We start from the raw sequence: 22,894 nt of genomic DNA, 5'->3' as shown, positions 1-22,894 counted from the left end.
ACAGAAAGCATAGAGATTTGGGGGTGCAGTTAATGATTATAAAAATAACAGGTACTATTTTTGGCACACCTGGTGGATTCAGGGACCCGTGCTAGGTCTTTTACATTCTTTGTCTAATTCCAATAACCATATGAGACAAGTGTCATTGTCATTCTCATGATCAATATAAAAAATCTTAACTGAGCACTGGGTGCTCTTGTGGCTGTGCCCCTCTTCCAAACAGGGAACCCCAGGCACAGACCAATAGGCAGCTTGCCACACAGTTATTAAGATGAGGCAGCTGAACCCCAGAGGGGTTAAGTGACATGTCCAACAACAACTATGTCCCCCACTTGTCCCTTACACCTGGCCTCTCCTAGCAATTCTTGTCTGCCTCTTGCCTCATCTGTTGGATCAGTGGTGAGGTCTGTGGCAAGCTAGAGTCAGTATGGCTGCCTGAGGGGCTCACATTCAAATTCAACCACCTCGTCCATCACTCCTATTTGACAGGCTGGGACCTCTCTGGCTCTGACAGCTCTCATGTTCTCTCCCTTTCTCTAGCTCTGTTTTTCCATTTTGTGCACATCACTTCAAAATATACTAACACTGAATATCCCAAGTGGGGACCAGGAAGGGCAGAGATTTGGTCTGTCTCTGCTGTAGCCCAGCCAGTGGGCAGTGCCCAGCAACAAATGTCAACACGTGTGTTGAACTAATCATCCACTTGACCTCCTCTGTCCCGGTGCTGTGTCCCGGCTCCTGGAAACATGTAGGGTTCAAAAGCAGGAAGAGAGAAAGCTGTTGGGGGTCAAGCCCTAAGTTCTAGGGAGCCTGCTTTTGTGACAGGGAGCCCTGCTGGAACTATGGCCTGAGGGTAGTGTCTATCCTGTGGGGTCCACCCTGCTCTACTGGGTGAATCTGAGGGCGGGAATGGGGCAGGGATGGGGTCGTCATCCAGAGCCCTCTCCCACCCTTCCAAAATCGTCATCACACACGCACATATTGGAGGTCACGGGGGAGGGGGCCGGGGGGGACCAGGAGGGACCAGAAACAGACAGACAGAAAGACAGGGCGGGGAGGCGGCCGGCGGAGCCCGGCCCGCACCCTGTAGGAGCGACTGGAGGCGGGAGTCGGCCGTGTCCCTAGCACCGTGGCGCTGCCACCTGCGCAGCCACCGCGCCGCCCCGGCCGCGCTGCCATTGGCTCGCTAAAAATGCCTCTCTAATCTGTGCTCGCCGAGCCTCCTCCCTCCTTCCCTCCTCCGCTCCCCTCCGCCTCGGCTCTGACCTTCCTCCTCCCCGCACCCGGCCAGAGCCCGAGAGACGCGGCCGCGGCTGCAGCGCCAGCCTCCTCCTCCCCCGGGAAGCCGGCCGGGCTTGAGGCCGGGCCCGACGCCCGCTTTGCCCGCTGCGCCGCCGATGGTGCCCGGCGCTCCTGCCCCCAGGCAGGTAGGGGTCTGGCGGGTGGGGAGAGGGCGGGGTGGGGGTGGTGACATCTGCTTGGACCAGAGCCAGAGCAGCACTGGGCAGTCACCTGGACAGAGGTGGGCGCCGCCTTGGGGATGCTTTGTAGCTCCAGGTTCGCGGCATCACCCAGGCAGTGCCAGGCAGTCCTTGCCTGGGCCCCTTGGGGGAGGGAACTGGCAGCCGAGGCCTTTGCCCTGGGGAAAGCACAGGAAATAGGTGGTGGGGGGCAGGGTGGGTAGCTGGGGCCTGGGCCGGGCATCCAGGTTTCTGGGCTGTGCGTTTTGGGGGGCGTTCTGTACCAGCTGGGGTGGTGGGTTGATGCCAGTTTGGTGCGTAGGCTATTTATGGATCAGAGTGGGCTGGGGAGCAGCACAGCAGCTGATGCGGCCTGGGCCTGTCTGGTTTAGATTACAGGTACTTTAGTCCTACCCCTTCCCCCACGGCTGGCATGGGCAGGGGAGGGGGAGGAAAGAGAAGAGGTGATGCTAAAGGCAGATGCATCAGAAGCTGCTTGCCAAAGCACTGCCTCCCCAGCCTCAGGCCATTTTCAGGCTGTTGGGCACTCTTGCCCCTTGCTTTCACCTTTCAGGAGACTGTGGGGGGGGCAAACCCCAGACTCAGTTTCAAACCCCAGTTTCAAGCCTCAGCTGCTCAGTACTGCCAGAAGCCCAGCTCTGCTCCCAGGGACAGTGACATATGTGGCCACCTTTTTCTAGGTACAAACAAAAATAGACCACATTGCTTGGGGCCCCAGGCACAGCTGGGGTGCCAGGATTGTCTGTCAATGATTTTGAAAGTTCTACCGCCCAGCTGGCTTTTGCCTCACAAGTCCTAATCACCACTCACAGGCCACCCTTCTGGGCAGCTTCCCTCAGACCACGGTGACATCCTCACTTCCCACCCTATGTTCTTGGGCCCAGTCTGCCTTGCCCTGTGGCTTGGTTATTTATGTCTTGTCTGTTGCCCTCTAGACCAAAGTGCCTCCGGCTAGGAATCTGTCTGATTCATCTCTGTTATCTCCCCTGCACTTGACCAGGGTTTAGCACCACTGTGAAGGTTTGCAGAATGAATGAATAATTGAATGTGTGAACATGAACTCTGGGATCTGGCTGTCTACCTGAAGGAGGCAGTGAACCTCTCTTGGGCTTTCCTTCTTCCCCAGGACCAAGGAACTCCCAAAACCAGACCGCTCTGGTTAAGCCCCTCCTCAGCCTGGAATCAGTGGGCAGCTATAGCTTTATAAAAATGGAGCAGTGTGTGGAAATCCTGCTGGTTCCAGGGAGTCTTGGCAGGCCCCTGGTTTGAGAATCCTGGCCTAGTCCAGAGGGTTTGAGTGAAAGTTTCGTTCTGCTCAATCCGCTGGATTGGCACTTTCTTCCTGAGGTTCTGGGCTCAGCAGAAGTCTCTGCCTCTGCCCCAGCCCTTGAGAGGAAAATACTGGTTAGCATTTGAGGCCTGGGGTCCATGCCTGGCCGTCCTCAGTCTCCCGGTTCTCCCAGTGACCTTTGAACAAGTCTCATGACCCCATGGTGTGGAAGAGCAAGCCCAGGTCAGGGGAAGGGGCTGTCATCAAGAGTTCTGGCCTAACCACAAGGCCTGTGTCTGGGAAGGCTGACAACATTTGCAGAGCACTTCCTGGTCCTGGTTGTTCCTTTGACAGCCATGCAGTCTCCCTGCAGCAGCTCTGCCATCTGCCCCAGCCCCGGCCAACTCTCCATCTCACCTCCCTATGCCCCCAGCTGCTCTGAGGGGCTTTCAGTTCCTCAGTCAATCCACACTTCTCTCATCTGCAGGCCTCCTCTTCTCCTGAGACTTCTCTTCCTTCCGGAAGCTTCTCTAGCTGGAGCCCCAACCACAAGCCCTCCTCCCCTGGGGGCCCCTGGCATCACTAAGTGTCCGCTCCTACCTTTGACTGATGTTTCTCCTTGCACTGTGGGGTCTTTGGACATAGGGTCTGTGTCCTGTTTCCTGTGTCTCCAGGGCCTGGGATCTCAAAGTAGCCCCAGCTCTTACTTGTAGCAAGTGAGTGATGTAGTCTCTCTCAACCAACCTCAGGTGGCCTTTATTACTCTCCTTCCCTTAGGACAGGAGGACATTTGCATGCACCCCCAGCAAGGATGCTTCAGAGGTGGAAGGTTCACTGGAGACGAGAAGCTGGCAGGACCCAAGGACAGGGCAGCCATCAGGGGTGGGGGCTCACTATTGTGGGGGTCCTCCCTTTGGAAACAGACAGAAGGGCTGGGAGGAATGACTGGACCTGAGGGCTGCTTGGTCTGGTTTTACACTTTCCTTAAAGAAAAAAAAAAAAGCTTCCATTGTTTTTTTCTTATGACCAAAGTATTTGTTACGGACAACTTAGATGGCACTGGAAGCCAGATGAAGGAGACATTAGCAGCATCAAACCCACCTACCTGAGCACTTTGTGGCTGGTGTCCAGAGGTGTGGTGGACTGGCAGGGAAGGCTGCCAGCAGAAGCCCCCCCATCCAGCCTCACTGTGGACAGCAGGAAAGTAGGCGGACAGATGGCAGAAGCAAGCGCTGATGCAGTCCCCATGCCAACCTCAGAGGACCCCTTTGGAGTCCCATCCACTTAGGCCCCAGTGTCCAGCATCTAGCATCTATGTGGCACCGAGTGTGGAATGTCCTTGGACAGGTAGCCCTGCAACAGTAACAGCAGTCCCAGAAGGTCTCCTGCTGATGTCACCCCCAGCAGCAGGGGCAATAGATGGATGCTACTCACCACCAGAGAGGATGGACATAAGCCTATAGGGTCCAAGGGAAGAGTTGGCTCTGGGGAGACAGGAGCTCTAATGCCAGGGAACTTGGTGGCGCCATCTGGGAAGGGGAGCAGGTGAGTGGGGTAGGGTGGTGCCTCTGGAGACACCCGAAGCTTGTGTCCCCAAAGGCTGCAAGGGCCAGGGACCTTGACTACTATTTAAACATCACTTGATGTTAAAATGCTGGGGCTGGGGTTGGTGTGCCAGATAAAATACAGATGTACAGTTAAATCTAAATTTTAGCTAAGCAACAACTTTATTTTTGTTGTTTCAGTATAAATATGCATGGGACATACTTGTACTAAAAATAGCTGATTCGGGGGTGTGGCTCAGTGGTAGAACTCGAGCTTAGCACACACAAGGTCCTGAGTTCAATCCCTAACACACTTAAAACTTTGTAATTTATCTGAAATTCAAATTTTACTAGGTGTCCTAAATTTTTATTACTTAATGTGGCTATTGTATGCTGGACTAGGGAGGGATGGAGAGAGAAAGGGTCCTATTTTTCTCAGCTTTTGTATTGGGGGAGGGGTCAATAGATGTTTGTTCAAAGTTCACAATTTTAAAACATTAACATGTTCGAGAAATCAATGAGCTAATTTGCGTTTTGCATCTGTTAACTGTTTCTGTGCAAAGCTCTGCTTTTGTGGACTTTATACTCCATGGCATAATAAAATAATAGTCTTCCTATTTATTAGGGTGGGATTTGATGGTCAAGGGTGGAGTCCCTAAGTAAGATTAATCCACTGGAAGAAATAAACCCTCCTGACACTAAAGCTCTTTCCTGATGAGGGTGTGAGGAGTGTTATATCTGCAAAGGAGAATATGCCAGCACCCCCTTTTTGACAATAGAAATCAAAATTGTGACTGGCAATTCCACTTTGGGGGACTTAGCCTACAGAGGTGCTCTGAGCAGGGAGAGAAGATTGGCAGGGCAAAGGTAGCCATCCACAGGAGAATGTGACCTGACGTAGGCAGCCCTCCTCCATCAGCGACCCTCTGCTGAGTGTCTGCTGTGAGCCAGTCACTGGTTTAGATGTGTGTGGACTCTGAGAGAAAAGAACAATGTGATAGGTGCTCAAAGTGTGTGGATAAGAGAAGCAGGTGACTTTACAGACCAATATGCTACCATGATTCAATTTTCATTTTATTTTGCTATGCTGGGGATGAACCCCAACGCCTTACGCATGCTAGGGAAGTGCTCTACCAATCCTTTTTTTTTTTTTTGGAGGGGGGGTGGTACTGGGGTTAGAACTCAGGGCCTTGTGCTTGCTGGGCAGGTGCCCTACCACTTGAGCCACACTGCCAACCTTTTTTGCTTTATTTTTTGAATAGGGTCTCGAGTTTTTAGCCATCAGGTCCAGGTGTGGACTGCAATCCTTCGTGTACACTTACTATGTAGCTGGGATGACACCATGCCCAAGTTTATTGGCTGGGATGTGGTCTTGAGAACTTTTTGCCTGAGCTGGCCTTGAACTTTGATCCTTTTGATCTCTGCCTCCTGAGTAGCTGGGATTACAGGCATGAGCCACCACACCCAGTCTCAATCCAGTTTTAAAAATACACACATGTACCTGTGTTTCCATTTGAATAGAAACATGCAGCAGTCTGCACAGCTACCTGCTGTGGACACTTACCTCTGTGTGTGTATGGGGGTGATGCCAAGAAGTTGGGGATACTTTCTCTTGGTTTCAGCCATCCTGTGCCATTTGCATTGTGTACAACAAACATCACTACTCAGAAAAAAATAACCATAACTGCACTTGACAATACCTTGGATTTTTTTTTTCATAGGCACCTAAAAAATGAGCATGTAAATTGCATTCTCCTTAGTCTGGTGGCATGGGAGTCACACCCATGGATTCAAAGAATTTTCATTTTCACCTGGTTTCTAACTGGCCCCCTCACAGGCTTGTTTCTCCTCTCCCTTCTCCTCCCAAAGCTGTGGGACAGGAAAAGGGACAAGGAAATGTTGCAGCATCAGGAGGGCTGCAGGAGCACAGCACAGTCCAGTACCCAGGGGAGTGGTGAGCGCTTGCCTGAGGTCACACAGTGAGCGAGGGGCTGAGCCAGGACCCACGGCCATGCAGTCTGGCTCCAGTGGTGAGTGCCTCACCTCTGTGCAGCTGCACCTCGCAGCAGGGTGGAGCGATTGTGGGTCTCAAAGCTAGGGCAGCCAGGCTCCAAAGGACAGAGTGTCTGCAGGAGGCTGACCCAACAGAAGGAAACGATGGCCAGGTTCAGAGGGGTGGAAGGTGGTGCGACTGTTGGTCTGGATTGTTGATGCTGGACATTTTATTTTATTTTATTTTTAGCACTGGGATTTGAACTCAAGGCCTTGTGCTTGCAAGGCGGGTGGTGTACTTCTTGAGCCATTCTGCCAACCCAAAGATCTCTCTCCTTTTTTTTTTTTGTTTTTTTTTTGTTTTTTTTGGCAGCACTGGGTCTTGAACTCACGACCTCACACTTGCTACACAGGCATTGTACCACCTGAGCTACTCCATCTGCCCTAGATGCTGGACATTTTAAATGGTCCACCTCATTGTCTTTTCTTGTTTTGGACCTTTTGGGGCAGGTGCCCAGGGCTCTGCCATTCCTCACAGAGTCTAGCAGAGATCCAGTGTCCCTCAGCCCCTCTGTGCCACACCCAGGCCTTCCCCAAGGCCACACATCCCATCCCATCCTTGGCCTGTCTGGATCCCCCTTGACCAGCTGCCTGAGGACTAGACAGGCAGTCGAGGCAGGGTAGGAGGGCTGGGGGTCGGGGGTGGGGATAAGCTGAGGACCTGGCACTGATTCATCAAGGGACTTTGGACTGCTTAGTACCTCTCTACAATAATGTAATAATTCAAACCCAACCTCAGGCATCAGTTCATCATAAATAGATCAAGATGATCTCTAAAAGATAAAGGACAATTTCCAGAAAATTTTATTTTGTTTTTTTTTTGCAGTGCTGGGGTTTGAACCCAGGGAATTAGCACATGCTAGGTGAGTGCTCTACCACCGTGCTATGCCTCCAGCCCTAACTAAGATAAGGACTTTTTCTAACATAATTGCAATACCATTACTATACCTAAGAAACAACGATTCCTTCAAATCATCGAATACCCACTCACTATTCCCATTCCCTATTGTCTCAGACATGTCTTTCTATTTTTATTTTAAAGAGTTTGTTTAAATCAAGATCGAAATAAGGGCCAGGCAGTACAGTGTATGCCTGTAATCTCAGCCATGCAGGAGGATAGATAGGAAGATTAAGATCAGAGGCAAGTCGCAGGCAAAAACATGAGACCCTATCCAAAAAACAGCTAAAGCAAAAATGTCTGGGGGGGTGGTCACGTAAGTCCTTAGTTCAAACTGTACCACCAAAAAAAAAAAAAAAATCCAAATAAGGCTCGCACATTGTAATTGGTTGGTATGTCCTAGTCTCCTTCAATCTATCGTTTTTCCTCTTCATCTTTTCCTTGTTTCTTTGCATTTCATGTATTGCAGAAAGCAGGTGCTTTGTCCTGTACAATTTCCTACAGTCTGGGTTTTGTTGATGCTTCCCCATGGTGTTTAGCGTGTCCCTCTGTCCTTTCTGTAAATTGGTAGTTGTCATCAGTAAATCCTCCTGGCTCTGCCTTCAAGGCCTCCAGAACTGGACACCCTCTCACCTCTTCTGCTCTCTTCTCGGCTTCCACACGGACTCCTTCCTGGGTTGTTAGGGCAGCCTCTACTCTGTTTCCTGCCCCTCCTCGGCTCAGCAGCCAAAGGCTTCCTTTTTTTTTTTTTTCTGGTGGTACTGGAATTTGAACTCAGGGTTTCACACTTGCTAGGCAGGTGCTCTACTGCTTGAGCCACTCCACCAGCCAAAGAGCTCCTTTTAATCAGAACACATTCCTCTTCTGCTCAACACCTTCAGTAACTTACCAGAATTCAGGGCTCACTCTTTTTAGAAGGCACTTTACCACTTGAGCCAAAGGGTAAAGGCCTTTTAGCTTTTAGTTACTTTAGGTTACTTTAGGTTAGCTTTAGGTTACTTTTTGGATAGGGTCTCAAGCTTCCTCCTTTGACATTGCTAGCTCCTCTCCTTTCATTGTTTTCTGAAAATGAAGCAGGCTATACTCACATATGGTGCTTCACAGTTTTCAAATTCTTCCTGTCCCATGTCGGGTTCCCCAGAAGCAGAACTGAGCCAGGGATCCTGGGCAAATGCTTTGTTGTAGGCCTGTGCACACCAGAGTAGGAAAAGATGTGCCCTCAACTGAAGCTTGTCCCCATGTCCCCTTCTGGAACATGAACAGCAAGCATACAGGGCTGTCCTTCCCCAGGGCAAGGGGCCAGGCCATGGTGTCCCCTTATCAGATAGTCATTGTTTGTAAGCTACTTCTAGAAGGAGGTGATACCCCCATGCATCTTGAAGCCAGCCACTCCTGGGAGCCAAGTGCAACTCTCAGGAGAAGGGGGCAGCTGGGAGATGGGTGCCCCACCTGAGAAAGGGCACTGGCAGCTCCTCCTCTGCTTTCCTATCCATTTTCTGCTTTGACCCTGGTCACAAGTCTATGGTAATGGTATTTATTAATTTAATTGTCATCATTTCCATTTCACAGGTGAGGAAGCTGAGGGAGGTTCTCTGAGATGAATTGACTTGCCTGAAATTGAAAGGGGCAGATGGGTTGGAGCTTGTATTCTTACTCTGATTGGCTGAAAAATCATCTTAGTGGCTGCTGATTGGCAGATTTGCTCTCATGCTTCCCTTCTATCGAAGGCTGAACGTATTGAGGGTGGCCTGCTGTCATCTGAACTGAGCTCTGGTCAATTGGGTGAAGGACACACACTTTATCCTTGTGCCTGGACTTCCCAGTCTGTGGACCACCCACCATCCTGGTTACCCTGGGAGCCTCAGCAGTCCCAACTTCATAATGACAACAACAAAACTATGTGCTGTGCACTGTGCAAGGCTCCTTCACCTTCACAGCACCCTCTTTTCAGATGGGTAAACTGAGGCTGCAAAGAGGCCTAAGTCTCCCAGCCAAGGTCCCTCAGTGAGTTCGCGAATCACAGGAAGGTCTGGATATGACTTTCCCTTTCCTGTCTCCCCTCCCCCACCCTCCTGCAGCAGAATATCTGGTGTCCCCTCTATCAGGAGCTCCATCAGACACCAGGCTGCCACTGCTGCCTGCTCCTGGTGTTGGGTGACTGGGCATCATCACACCTGCCCTACTTGGCCCTGCTGCAAGCAGGGCGCCTTTAATGCGTCCCCAAGACCCAGATCCAGTTCCCTCCTTCCCAGCCTGAGGTCATTGGCCCTGATGGCTGGGTGGGCCTTTCTACCAGTCCCAAGGGGACCTAGGCATGGGCTGTTACTCCCCTTTCCAGGCACTAGCTGGCCAGATGAGCTGCAGAGCTGGCTTGGCTTGGCTTGGGTACCCCTAGACAGGGCAAATCACAGCAGGCTTCAAGCCCAACTGAGAGAAAACAAGTCACAGGGTTGCCACCCCCCCAGGCTGCCCAGTATCATGGGGCAGGGCTCCAGACCTGTGTCAACTACAGGTCTGATGTCCTCCTGCTCTCCACAGAGGCCTCCTTACTGCTCAGCCCGCAGTCCTCTGTGCACCATTGATTAGGGGGGGCTGTGGCTGTGGAGGGGGTAGCCCTGTTCTGAATTGCAGGTCTGCCCCCCACACTCCTGCAGAACTCGGGAATATTTGTGTGAATCTTGGACATGAAATAGCATACAAAGCACATGCAAATAAGCCCATCTTGTGCGCATGGCAGGGTGGGATGGGATGGCTGGGGCTTGTGGTCTCTGGGAGGGTACAGGAGTGCAGAGCCATGACAGCCCACAAGCTGTGGCCTTCCCACCCTCGCACAGGTTAACATCTGACTTCCGTGGCAGTCTTCTTCTCACCAGATGGTGACTGCTTGAACTTGATCATTTTAATTGCACTTATTAGCTAGACTTCTATAAAGAACTTTCCCTCTTCACCTGTGTTGTTATTCTGAAACATGATGCCGACAGCAGGTAAGAGATCTATTCTCTAGTCTTTCTCTTTATTCATCAATTTTGAGAGAAATAAGTTGGTGTTATAGCAACCTCTAGTATTTTTCCATTTTTAAATATAAAAGTGAATAAAATAGGTTATATATTTTAATAAGCTAATAAAAAAACTCAACCTCCCAAGTCACCACCACCTAGGTAAAAAGAAACATAGATAATCATCATGGCTCTAAAAGACCCCAGACTCTTCCACACCACAAGCCCCTCCCACTCGGGGGGACCCACTGTTATAAATAATGAGGGCTGTTAGCTTTGATTTCATCACGTGTGCATCCAAAACCAAGTAGTTCTGTCTCTTTTTAAATTTTAACTAATGAAACTATGTAACCTTTTCAGTCTAGCTTTTTCTTCTATTAATATTGTCTTGTTGGTGTTTTTTGTTTGCTTGTTTGTTTGTTTTAATAGTGCTGGGGGTGGAATCCAGGACCTCACACATGCTAGGCAAGTGCTCTACCACTGAGCTACACCCCCAGCTCTGTATTAATATTCCCCCATCCCCAGTGAGTCCAGGTTATATTTCCCACAGCAATCCTTTTGTTTTTTCATTACATACTGTTCCACTGTGTGAGTATGGCATAATTCACTGATCTAATCTGTCTCAGACATTAGGGTTTCTGATTTGTGGTTGTATTAGTCCATTTCTTATGACTATAGTGAAATACCTGAGGCAGGCTAACTTTGTAAGAAAAGAGGTTTATTTAACTCACAGTTCTGGAGGTTCAAGGACATGGCACTGGCATTGGCTTGGCTCTGGTGATGATCCCATGGCAGATGGTATCACAATGGTGGAACTGTGTGTGGGAGAAAGAGGTCACAGCCTAAGACAGAAACCAGAGAGTGATTCAGACACTGGGTTAGCTCTTAGAAAAACTTGCTCTCCTGAGAACTTGCACAGGGTCCCATGAGAACTATCTTAACCCCTTCTAAGGGCCCAACCCCAATTTCGTAAGGACCTTCCAATAGGTCCTACCTCTTAAAGGTCCCACCATCTCCCAACATTTGGGGACCAAACATTCAGTACATGGAACTTGGGGGCCAAACCACCTCAAACCGTAGCAGTGGCTGTTTTGACAGGCGGTTCTGAACAGTCCTAATCCATATCGCTGGGTAAACATGTATGCAGTTATCTATGGACGACACCTACGATGTGCTGCCAGGCCATCGTATGTGATTTTCAGCCTTACAGATAACATGAAGCTGTTTACCACGGTGGCTGTACAATTCATGCATTTATAAGCACTGTGTACAGAAGCCCTGTTCACATTCTGGCAGATCTCTGGGTATTATCAGATTTTTTAGCTTTTAAATTTTTGGGTTTTGTTATCATTATGGATTTTTTTTTAAAACAGTGCTGGAGATCAAACTCAGAGCCTCATACATGCTAGGCAAACACTACCACTAAGCTACATCCCATCATTCTAGATTTTTAAAATACAGGCTGGGTATGATAGCACACACCTGTAATCTTATCTACCAGGAGGCAGAGGTAGGAGGATTGAGGTCTGAGGCTTTACCAATCAAAAAGCACAAGACTCTACTAAAAACAAATTAAAGCAAAAAAGGGCTGAAGGTGTGGCTCAAGTGGTAGAGCACTTGCCTAGCGGGAGGCCCTGAGTTCAAATCCCAGTACTGCCAAAAGACAAATGAATAAAAATAAGATAAATACTTTTTTGTGTCTTAGTACTTGCAGTCGTTACTCTTAGTGATGCTCAAATTGCCCCATTTTGGTTAGTGGGAGCCTCTTTCAGTGAACTCTGGCTTTCCTCCCATAATCCACTCTAGTCTTTGAAAATACCTTTTCTTTCTTTCTTTCTTTCTTTTTTTTTTTTTGCAGTACTGGGGCTTGAACTCAGGACCTATGCCTTGAGCCACTCCACCAGCTCTTTTTTGTGATGGGTTTTTTTAGAGCTAGGGTATAGTGAACTATTTTGCCTGGGCTGGCTTCAAACTACAGTCCTCATGATCTCTGACCCCTGAGTAGCTAGGATTACAGACGTGAGCCACTGTGTCCAGCTTAAAAATAACTTTGCTTTCTTTTATGAAGATGTTCCAGGCTTTTCAGAGATGAAGTCAGCCACCTCCCCAAAAAGCTGTGGTTCCTTTTATTTAAATGTACATTTTTTATTGCGGTATTGATCACCATTGTTTTTTGGGGGGGAGCAGTATTGGAGATTGAATTGGCCTTTTGCTTGCCAGGCAGGTGATCTACCACTTGAGCCCGCCTCCATCTGTTTTTCCTTAGTTATTTTTCAAATAGGGTTTTGTGCTTTTTCCTTGGACTGCCCTTCTCCTTTTTCTACCTTTCACATAGCTGGGATTATAGGCATGCACCACCATGGCTTTTTTCCTTCCGTCCTTCCTTCCTTCTTTTCTTCTTCTTTTGTTTTTTTTTCAGGACAGGGGATTGAACTCAAGCCCTCATGGTTGCTAGGCAGGCGCTCTACCACTTGAGCCACTGTTGTAGCCACCTGGCTTATTTTTCAATATAGGGTCTCACTAACTTTTTTGACCAGGTTGGCCTTGATCCTTGATCCTCCTATCTCTACCTCTTAATTAGCTAGGATTACAGATGTAAACCACCGTGCCAGGCTTATATTCAATTTTTTTTTGTTGTTGATACTTGGGTTTGAACTCAGGTCCTTGCACTTACTAGGTAGGTGCGCTACCACCTCAGTCATTCTCCAGCCCTATCACCTCTGTGTTTGACCTTTGGCAGGGTGGCCATGCTGTTTTCCAGTAAGTGATGTGTTTCCCACCAGTGATGTGTGACACTGGTTCTGCCTTTTCCTCATCCTCCCAAAAACTTATTGCCTGGCCTTTTTTTTTTTTTTTTTCTTTTTTTTGGTGGGACTGGGGTTTGAACTCAGGGCTTCATGCTTGCAAAACAGGCACTCTACTGCTTGAGGCACACCTCCAGTCATTTTGCTCTGATTATTTTGGAGATGAGGATCGTAAGAACTATTTGTTCAGGCTGGCCTCGAACCTCCATCCTCCTGATCTCAGCCTCCCAAGTAGCTAGGATTATGCCTGAATTTTTGATCTAGCCATCCTAGCAAAGTGAAAAGTAGTTCAGGTGGGTGTGACGTGCCTTTCCCTGAAGACTCGTCACAGTGAGCATCTTCTTGTGTGAGTATTGGCCTTTTGTACATCTTTGGAGAAATGTCCTTTCCTATCCTTGGCCCAATTTTAATTGTATAACTTATCTTTTTGTTGTTGAATTTTCAGTTATTTATTCTGGATATTAGGCCTTTCTCAGATATCATGCTTGCAGATATCTTTTCTCATTTTGCTGTTTGTCTCTTTTCCTCACAGATTCCTGTATGGGAATGTCTGTAGATGCTGTAGTCCAGTAGTGAGCATTAGACTTTTTGAATTCTAGAAAACAACCCAAGGACACACTCTATTGCCTCAGCAGCTCTGGGCAGAGGACTTGGGTATGGCAACCTGCCTTGCCCGATTCTCTTGTCTTTCGAAGGCACTGAGAGACTGAGGAGGGAAGTGGCTTACTCAGGACCACACACCCTGAGACTGTATGACTATGGGCACTAGCATGGCGTGCCAGTTTAGTTCCCACTGTCCTCTAGGGGTTGTCACTACAGTTGGGCTCATGTCCTCTAAACCTCCAAATTCAACCTCCCTCTGCCTGGCTGCCACCACTCTATTCAGTCACTCCATGCCCCTTTCTTCCTTCAAGAAGCCTTTATTTGCTGCCCCAGCTGAGAAGGGGTTTGTCCTTCTAGGATGAGCTCCTGTGGCACTCAGGAGTGGCTCCCGGACAGCTTATGCATGGCCAGCTTTGGGAGTGATTTAGTTTGGCCCAGGTAAAGAGTTTTCATTACTATAGCACTCATCAGGGCTGTCACCATGCTGTCGTGTATTGCAAATAGCATAGAAATTAATTGTCAAAATGTAGAGGGAATTTGTCAACAGGCAAATAGCTAAGTAAAACCCAGTACATCTGAACAATGGGATGCTCTTTGATGCTCCAAAGCAGTAAGCTACAAAGTCTGGAGAAACCGCGGAGGAATCTTAATTCAGATTGCTAAGTGAGAGAAGGCAGTCCAAACGTTACACTATATGATTCCAAATATACAACATGCTAGATCAGGAAAACTAGTGACAGTAAGCAGATCAGTGGTGGCTCGGGTTTGGGGGCGATGAGGGAAGAGGGAGGACACAGAGGATTTTTAGAGCCAGATGAAGGTTCTATATGGTGCTGCCTGGTGGATACATCATCTGACATTTGTCAAAACCTACAGAGTGTCAAACGCTTAAGTGACCCTACTGTCAACAGTAGCCCGAGTGATGATACGTCCACAGGGGTTCACCAGTTGTGACTCATGTGTCACATGGACGCAAGGCATTGTTGGAGGGAGGCTAAGTGTGCACATGTGAGGGGGTATGAATCTAAAAGTGCCCTAAAAATAAAGTGTATTAATTAAAAATAGTGTTACATAGGACAATAATGCAGAGGTAAAGGTTGGGGAAAGTGGGCTGTTTTAGATGGGGTGAAGTAGACGGCTAGAAACATGGTTCAAGTGGTAGAGCACCTGCCTGTTAGTGCAAGGCCATGAGTTAAAATCCCAGTACTGTCAAAAAATTAGTTGAGGTGAAGTAGGCACCAAGGACATTGATCAGAGTCTTCAGGCAAGGAAACAAGCTCTGTGGATGACAAGGCAACAGAATCCCAGTGGCAGAACAGCAAGTTCAGAGTCCCTGAGGCGAGAAGGAGATTGATGTGTCTGAAGACCTGCAGTTAGTGGGTTTGGGGACTGGTTGGAGGTGAGGATAAATAAAGAGGTTGAGTTCCTCTAAGAACCACCTGCAGGCCAGATTAAAGCAGGGGATCTTGTTCTCAGTGGGATGGCAAGTCACTGAGGGGCCTTGGCAGGCTGTGAAGTGTCAAAATTATGTTTATGTTTTGAAAAAATGACCACAGCTACTGTTCTGAAAACAGAGTAGAGGCAAAGGTGGAAGCCTCTGTCAGGAGGCTGCCAAGTCCACTGGGGAGAGACCGTGGAGGTGAGAGATGGTGGTGAGAGGAGGTAGTGGTAAGAGGAGGTGGTGGCGAGAGGTAGAGGTGAGAGATGGTGGTGGTGAGAGGTAGTAGTGGTGTGGGGTGATGATGGTGAGGGGTGATGGTGAGGGGTGATGGTGAGAGGTGATGGTGGTGGTGAGAGGAGGTGGTGGTGAGAGGTGGTGGTAGTGGTGAGAGGTGATGGTGGTGGTAAGAAGTGATGGTGGTGGTAAGAAGTGATGGTGGTGGTGAGAGGTGGTGGTGAGAGGTGGTGGTGAGAGGTGGTGGTGAGAGGTGATGGTGGTGAGAGGTGGTGGTGAGAGGTGATGGTGGTGGTGAGAGGTGATGGTGGTGGTGAGAGGTGATGGTAGTGGTGAGAGGAGATGGTGATGAGAGGAGGTGGTGAGAGGAGGTGGTGGTGAGAGGTGATGGTGGTGGTAAGAAGTTATGGTGGTGGTGAGAAGTGATGGTGGTGGTGAGAGGTGATGGTGGTGAGAGGAGATGGTGATGAGAGGTGGTGGTGAGAGGAGGTAGTGGTGAGAGGTGATGGTAGTGGTGAGAGGTGATGGTGGTGGTGAGAGGTGATGGTAGTGGTGAGAGGAGATGGTGATGAGAGGAGGTGGTGAGAGGAGGTGGTGGTGAGAGGTGATGGTGGTGAGAGGTGATGGTGGTGGTGAGAGGTGATGGTGGTGGTGAGAGGTGATGGTGGTGGTAAGAAGTGATGGTGGTGGTGAGAAGTGATGGTGGTGGTGAGAAGTGATGGTGGTGAGAGGTTATGGTGGTGAGAGGAGATGGTGATGAGAGGTGGTGGTGAGAGGAGGTAGTGGTGAGAGGTGATGGTAGTGGTGAGAGGTGATGGTGGTGGTGAGAGGTGATGGTAGTGGTGAGAGGAGATGGTGATGAGAGGAGGTGGTGAGAGGAGGTGGTGGTGAGAGGTGATGGTGGTGGTAAGAAGTTATGGTGGTGGTGAGAGGTGATGGTGGTGAGAGGAGATGGTGATGAGAGGTGGTGGTGAGAGGAGGTGGTGGTGAGAGGTGATGGTGGTGAGAGGTGGTGGTAGTGGTGAGAGGTGATGGTGGTGGTAAGAAGTGATGGTGGTGGTAAGAAGTGATGGTGGTGGTGAGAGGTGATGGTGGTGAGAGGTGATGGTGGTGGTGAGAGGTGATGGTGGTGGTGAGAGGTGATGGTAGTGAGAGGTGGTGGTGAGAGGAGGTGGTGGTGAGAGGTGGTGGTGGTTGCAATGAAGTCATTTGAGGCAGGAGTTAGAGTGCTAGTTTCTTGCTCTATTTTTTGTTTATTTGGTTTTTAGGACAAGGTCTGGCTATCTAGTCCTCTTGCTTCCAGCTCCTCTTGCCTCAGCCTCTGTGTTTCTGGATTACAGATGTACTCGACCATGCCAGGCTTCTGACTCTTTTGAAGGAGAGTCAATGGCCTGGTGCTGTGGGAAAGAGGTCTGAGCACTGAGGTGAACAGTGGTGTCATGTCCTGAGCTGGAGAATGAACCTGAGCTGGCTTGGTTCATTTTGGGGAGCACTCAGAGTGGACGTGTCACATTTGAGCAGCATGTCTGCCTTCCGGCAAGGTCATTGATGTGGTGATTCATCAGCCAGGCTGCAGTCAGTGGCAGAGTTGGGTGGGGGTGGAATGGGAGTGGGGTATCCAGGCCAGGGGTCTGGAGATCACCGAGGACTGGATGGACTGGAGAAGAGAAGAGGCTCTGGGTCTGAGTTGGGACCTGCAGGGCTCACTTGGAGACACAGGAATGATCTGAGGAGGTAGTGTGGTGTCAGGGGATCCAGGAGGCCATGCGTGTCAGGGCAGGTGGGGTGGCTGATGAGAAGGGGTAGAGACAGACTGGAACTCTGGTCGTCTGGACAAACCATGGCACCAGTGGTGGCTAGGAAGGATGAAAGCCGATGGGAAAGGATCCAAGATACTGTGGAAACAGAGGGGACAGACACAGCAGCCTTTCCAGGAGCATCTGCCATCATCTGGGCCCTGGGCAGGAGCCAAGGGCTCAGACCATTAGAGGTCTCCTTTCTCTAAAACGGGAAATGGGAAAATGATAGCATATTTCTCCTTTTTTTGGTGGTGGTGGCACTGGGGTTTGAACTTAGGGCCTCATAGTTGCTAGGCAGGCATTCTACCACTTGAGCCACCCTGCCAGCCCTGCATGTTTTTCTTTTGCTGGGAAAGGCTCTGTATTGAGGGAAAGCCCAGTCCTGGGGACACAGGAGGGGAGCCAGTAATGCCCAGTGTGAGGAGGCAGTCCATGGGTGGGGGCAGGGGACCAGAGGACATGAACCGAGTGTGGGGCACTGTCTTAGACTGCTCCCCTTTTCTCAGAATAAGCAGCACAGTCATCAGCTGAGAGGAGGTGTGAAACATTTGTCTCCAGTGCCAGGCGGGGCCCCACAATCACTTCAAGATGACACCACCCCAGCTTTGCAGATGAGAAAACGGAGGGGCGGGGGTGTTGGGTAACTTGCCAGGAAGAAGCAGGGCTGGCTGGGATCTAGAGGTTGGTTGGAGGATACCAGAGGCCCAGGAGTGTGGCTGTCAGGATGCAGCTCTACACTTGTGCTGTGGTTTCATTGTCCCCTCCAAAATTTAACTGCCGTTGTAATGGTGTAAAGAGATGGAACCGCTAAGAGGTGATTAGGCCATGGGGGCTCTGCCTGCAGGAATGGATTAGTGTTTTACCGCAGAGTGAGTTGTTGCAAGTGAGTGTGGCCTTCTCTTGCTCTCTTGCTTGGTCTTTCTCTTGACCTTCCACCTTCCATCATGAGATGACTCAGCTTGGGGCCCTCACCAGGCTTTTTGACCTTGGCCTTCCCAGCCTCCGGAAATTGAGAAGCAAATGTCTGTTCATTACAAATTACCCAGTCTCACATTCAAACCACAGCAGCAAGTGAATGTACAAACAAATTGTAGGGACTCCATGGGAAGGAAGAAAGTATTGAAACATGCAATGTCTTAGATGACATCTGTGACTTCTGTGGAAGAAGTCACAGATCAAATGTTGCCTACACATTTATAGGCATCTCTGGAATGGAGAAAGCCAATGTACAATGACAGCAATCGGATCATTGGTTGCCTGGGGCAGTAAGTTGCAGCGGGAGATTCACAGCAAAGCATCCTAAGGAATTTTGAGGGTGATGATGGTGTTCTTTGTCTGGATTTCAGAAGTCACACTGCTAACACATAATGATGAGACACTTGAAATGGGTTCATTTTATAGCATGTAAATTATACATCAATAAAGTTAATTTCTTAAAATATAAAAACAAACAAAAACCAAATTACCCGTCTGTGGTATTCTTTTAATAGCAACACACAGTGAACTAAGAGGTCCTGCTTTCCAGGGTAGAAAGTGGCACGTCCAGCCCTTTACCTTCAGGAAGGACACCAGGGCCTAGACACGGAGGTAACTACTCCAAGGCCACACAGAAAGAAGTTGACATTGCTGCCCATTGGGCCTCCTAAGACCTGGGGAGGAAGAAACACACCTGAACTGCACTGTATTCATTCCTACCTGCTACCACCCTGTGGGGCTGCCTGCTGCTGTTCTGGATGGGCCCTCTCTTTCCCCCTCTTTTCCTTGAAATTTTGATTCTGTTGCTCCAAATGTTGGGCTAGTACACTTCTGCAGATCCTAGCAGGCATTCTCAACCCTAGTTGCTCATTAAAATTTTCTGATTTAACTGGGCTCAGCCTGGGCATTAGTGTTTTCTTTTAATTGAGGAGTGAAGTGCACACGTGTCAGTGACCGTGCAAGAAGACAGAGAATACTTCCAGCATTCCTTAAGGGCCCCTCATGTCCCTTCCCACGTAATAACCACTCCTCCTTCCAGCCACTAGCCTACCTCTACTATCATGGGTCAGATTTGCCTGTTTCTGAACTTTGTATGGAAGGTCCTGTGGAATATGCTCTTTGCATCTGGCTGCTTCTTCTCCTCCCCGTCCTCCCCCTCCTCCCCCTCCTCCCCCTCCTCCCCCTCCCCCTCCTCCCCCTCCTCCTCTTCCTCCCTCTCCTCATCCTCCTCTTTCTTCTCCTTCTCCTGCTTCTCCTCCTTCTCCTCCTTCTCCTCCTTTGGTGGACTGGGATTTGAACTCAGGGCTTTATGTTTGCAAAGCAGGTGTTCTACCACTGGAGCCATTCCTCCAGTCTATACTGCTTTCTTTTGGTCAGTGTTATGTCTGTAAGTGTCATCCATGGCGAGGTGGGTGGTGGTGGTCTGCTCCTTTTCCCTGTTGTGTAGCTGTCATTGGTCTGGTGCTGGAGAAATAGTCTGAGCTGTCTGAGCTGGAGTAGGGGTGCAGAATGTAGGAATGCTGGCAGTTTGGATGCTGGAGGTTGCTCGAGAGACCAACAGGATTGAGGCTGCTGGGGTGGGCTGAAGATAAGGCCACAACAGAAGCTTCAGCTGACCCTACGCAAGCCCTGAAGCTGGAATGACTTGAGAGCTGTCTATTTCAAGGTCAGGGGCCCAGGCCTTCACCTCCCTTCCCTGACCAGTTGCTGCATGCAGGCTGTATCCAGAGAGGAGGCTTAACTGTGAACCAGGCAGTTGCTTTCAGCCAAGAGCAGCACCCAGAGCGGGACTCAGCTATGAGCTTTCAGCAGGCAACACTTCAGCTGCTGGGTCCAAAGTACCCTAAGCCTTGCGGGGCACCCAGGTACTCCCAAAATCCCCTGCAGCCTCATGCCAAGGGAAGTCTATACTCTTGTGGTAATTCACCCTGTTTGGGACCAGCTCCTCCAGGGCTCTGGCGGGGAAGCTTTGAGGGCAAAGCCAGGACCAACACTCATCATTGCCCTCTTTAGCTGCCCAGGCTAGGTCCATTGGCCCTTGACCAGCAGAGCTACAGGTCTGGTGGCTGACCTAGCCAAGTGCCCCATTCCCTTGTCACCAAAGGGACATCTCAGTCTCTGGCCATCATGCCCTCCTTTGACTGTGGCTGTCGCACTCATCTGTCTACAATCAAGATGGGACCAGAAGTCCTGAGAGACAGCCAAGAAACCAACCTCCCACCTGATGCTGAAGCTGTTCTTCTCTGCCTCTTTTATACAGCGTGAAGTTTTTGCGTGGGGCCCCTCCGGATGATGAAGTACAAATCCTGCCAGCGTGGTGGCTCCTGTTTGTTTTGCCACAAGGCACCTGAAGGGAAGTGGGGTGGCAGTAGCTGAAAATTAATGGGACTCTTGCCGGCTCCTGGTGAAATCTGGAGGCAGAATTTCAACCTGCAGAGCTCAGGCTTGGCACTGGGTGGGTGGTGAGCAGGCCACACCTAATCTTCCTTGTAGTTCTGGAATGCATAGATTCCACCTAATGGGGACACAGCACCATACAGTGACCATTGGGCTAGTGTGCATGTCCCAAAGATGGGTCTCATCCTTGCAGGGGATCCACTCCAACTTGAAACCTCAGCATCTTTTTATTACCTTTATTATTTGTTGTTATCATTTTTAGGTACTGGGGATGGAACCCAACCTTTATTATTCTTACTATTATTATTTTGTGTGTGTGTGTGTGGTACTGGAGTTTGAACTCAAGGCCTACACCTTAAGCCACTCCGCCAGCCCTTTTTTGGGAAAGGTTTTTTTTTTTTTTTTCGAGATAGGGTGTAAGGAAATATAGGCCCCAAAAGTGACCACGTGGAGAGGAGTGATCTGGCCAAGAGATTCTTTATTGCCGGGTGGGAGAGGGAGAGAGCAGAGAGCAGAGAGAGAGAGAGAGAGAGAGAGAGAGAGAGAGAGAGAGCGGGAAAGGTTTTTTGAGATAGGGTCTCACAAACTATTTGCCCTGGCTGGCTTCAAACTGTGATCCTCCTCATCTCTCCTTCCTGAGTAGCTAGGATTACAGATGTGAGCCATCAGAGTCCAGCTCGTTTATTATTTTTTGAAAAATAAAAACAGCATGTATTTATGGTGTACAACTTGATGTTTTATGTATGTATATATATATGTGTGTATGTATATGTGTATGTATATGTATATGTATGTATATATATATCCATACGGTGGAATGGCTAAATTAAGCTAATTAACAATGTATTACCTTCCATGTTTTTGGTGTATGGTGAGAACATGTAAAATCTATACTCTTGGCCATTTTCAAGGATATAAAGTGCTGTTGACAGTTGCATCTTCAAAAGGCTGTGTACTGCTCCTTGGGTGGCAGTTCTGAGTGGTACTAGCTGTCCTGTGCCCACTGCCACCTTCCTTTGTGGGAGCAGTTTTGAGTTTCTCTGTGGCCACCATGATAGCATTTACCACACAGGTCAAGTATGGATACGCCAAGTGTCTGTACCAGTTACACATCCAGGGAACAGAGAGGTGACCCCGGGATGCCTGTGGACCTGGAAACTCTATGAGCCATGCCCAAACCAGGACTCCATTTATCACCTAGTACTTCCAGGCTCCCACCCTAATGGGGGCCAGGATGACTGTGGGGTCCCCAGGACCAATATCAATTTGGAACCTGTCACTGGCAGTCCTTGAATTACCTGGCTATTTCCTCTTTCTCCAGCATACATCTGTCTAAGTAAATGGCAGTCAGGTCTCTCTGGGGAGCAACTGTTAGGACCACTGCCACCCCACACTTGCTACTCCTGTCTCTCTTTCAGTGGGTTTAATTGAACTGCTGCCTCAGCCCCAGATCATCAGGCCTGGGAGTGTTTGATTATATAGAGTGGCAATGTCCCTGCTAGCTGCTCATATGTCCTCCAGGGAACACCAGGTTTAGTAACCATTTCCATGGCCCTGTGGCCCATGCTGACCTGGTCACTAGCTGTGATCATTGCCTACACCCCGCTTCTTCCAAGCCAGAGGCCACCTGGCCTTTCTCTGTGAGGTCCTGTCATCTCTGCTGTTGTCAGGGCACCCAGCTCTGTACCAGCAACACTGACCGTTGGGTCACCTGGAGCTTCTCAGGGCTTTCATTATGGCTTTGGTGACTGAGTGTCCCTCAGGTCTTCCTGCAGAAGAGACATTTGGTGGGTTTCTGGCCCTTAGCGGCTTATCCATGGTTCTGTCTTGAAGCAGCCTTTCCCTCCCAGTCCTTGGGGGCTAAGGTGTCACTTACCCAGATACTGGTGTGGTGGCCCACAGGGGGTTGTTCCAGGTCTGAAGGATCCTCAGTGTTGTCTGTCTTTGAGCAGGGGGCTCTGAGGGGTCACTTCCGTTTCTCACTCTTTCCCAAGCGACCCTATGGGGATGTCACAGACTTGTGATGGGCTGAGAAGCCAACCCTCTCTCACCTTCCTCTCCTGTCATGCAAAACCTCCCCTCCAGCTGCAGGAAAGGAGCACTGATGTGCTAGAAGGAGGTCCTTGGCTTTCGAACTTGGCCTTCAGTTAGTGTTGAGTTTCCCTCACCTTGTCTGGTCTACAAAGCCCAGCCCGGGGGTGGGAGGCGGTTATCATTAATGCCTTTCCCTCACCCATCTCCCAAATTGGGAGCTATTGTTGGGTAGCTCCTTTCCACTCAACCCAGGGAAGTGTGCTGATGTCGTCCCTGCTTCACTGTGCTAGCACAGTGGCAGGTGGGGGACCTAGCTCCTGGTCCTGTGTTCAGAGGCTGCCTCCTGTACCCTCTCCTGACATTAAT

General features: G+C 49.6%; 1 protein-coding gene across 4 annotated transcripts in view; it reads left to right on the top strand.

The window, feature by feature from the left end:
- The first annotated feature begins 1,220 nt into the window (after positions 1-1,220).
- Positions 1,221-22,894, top strand: part of Pacsin1 (protein kinase C and casein kinase substrate in neurons 1) — a 56,692-nt gene continuing 35,018 nt past the window's right edge. For 2 of the 4 annotated variants that reach the window (XM_074082395.1, XM_074082396.1), the window contains exon 1: positions 1,222-1,427. The gene's annotated coding sequence lies outside the window, so the exon portion shown is untranslated. Of the gene's footprint in view, positions 1,428-22,894 lie in introns of all 4 variants that reach the window. The other 2 variants (XM_074082399.1, XM_074082397.1) reach the window with 2 other exon arrangements.

Source organism: Castor canadensis, chromosome 8 (assembly GCF_047511655.1).
Source record: "Castor canadensis chromosome 8, mCasCan1.hap1v2, whole genome shotgun sequence".
Taxonomy (NCBI): Eukaryota; Metazoa; Chordata; class Mammalia; order Rodentia; family Castoridae; genus Castor; species Castor canadensis.
This window is presented reverse-complemented; position numbering and strand designations above follow the sequence as displayed.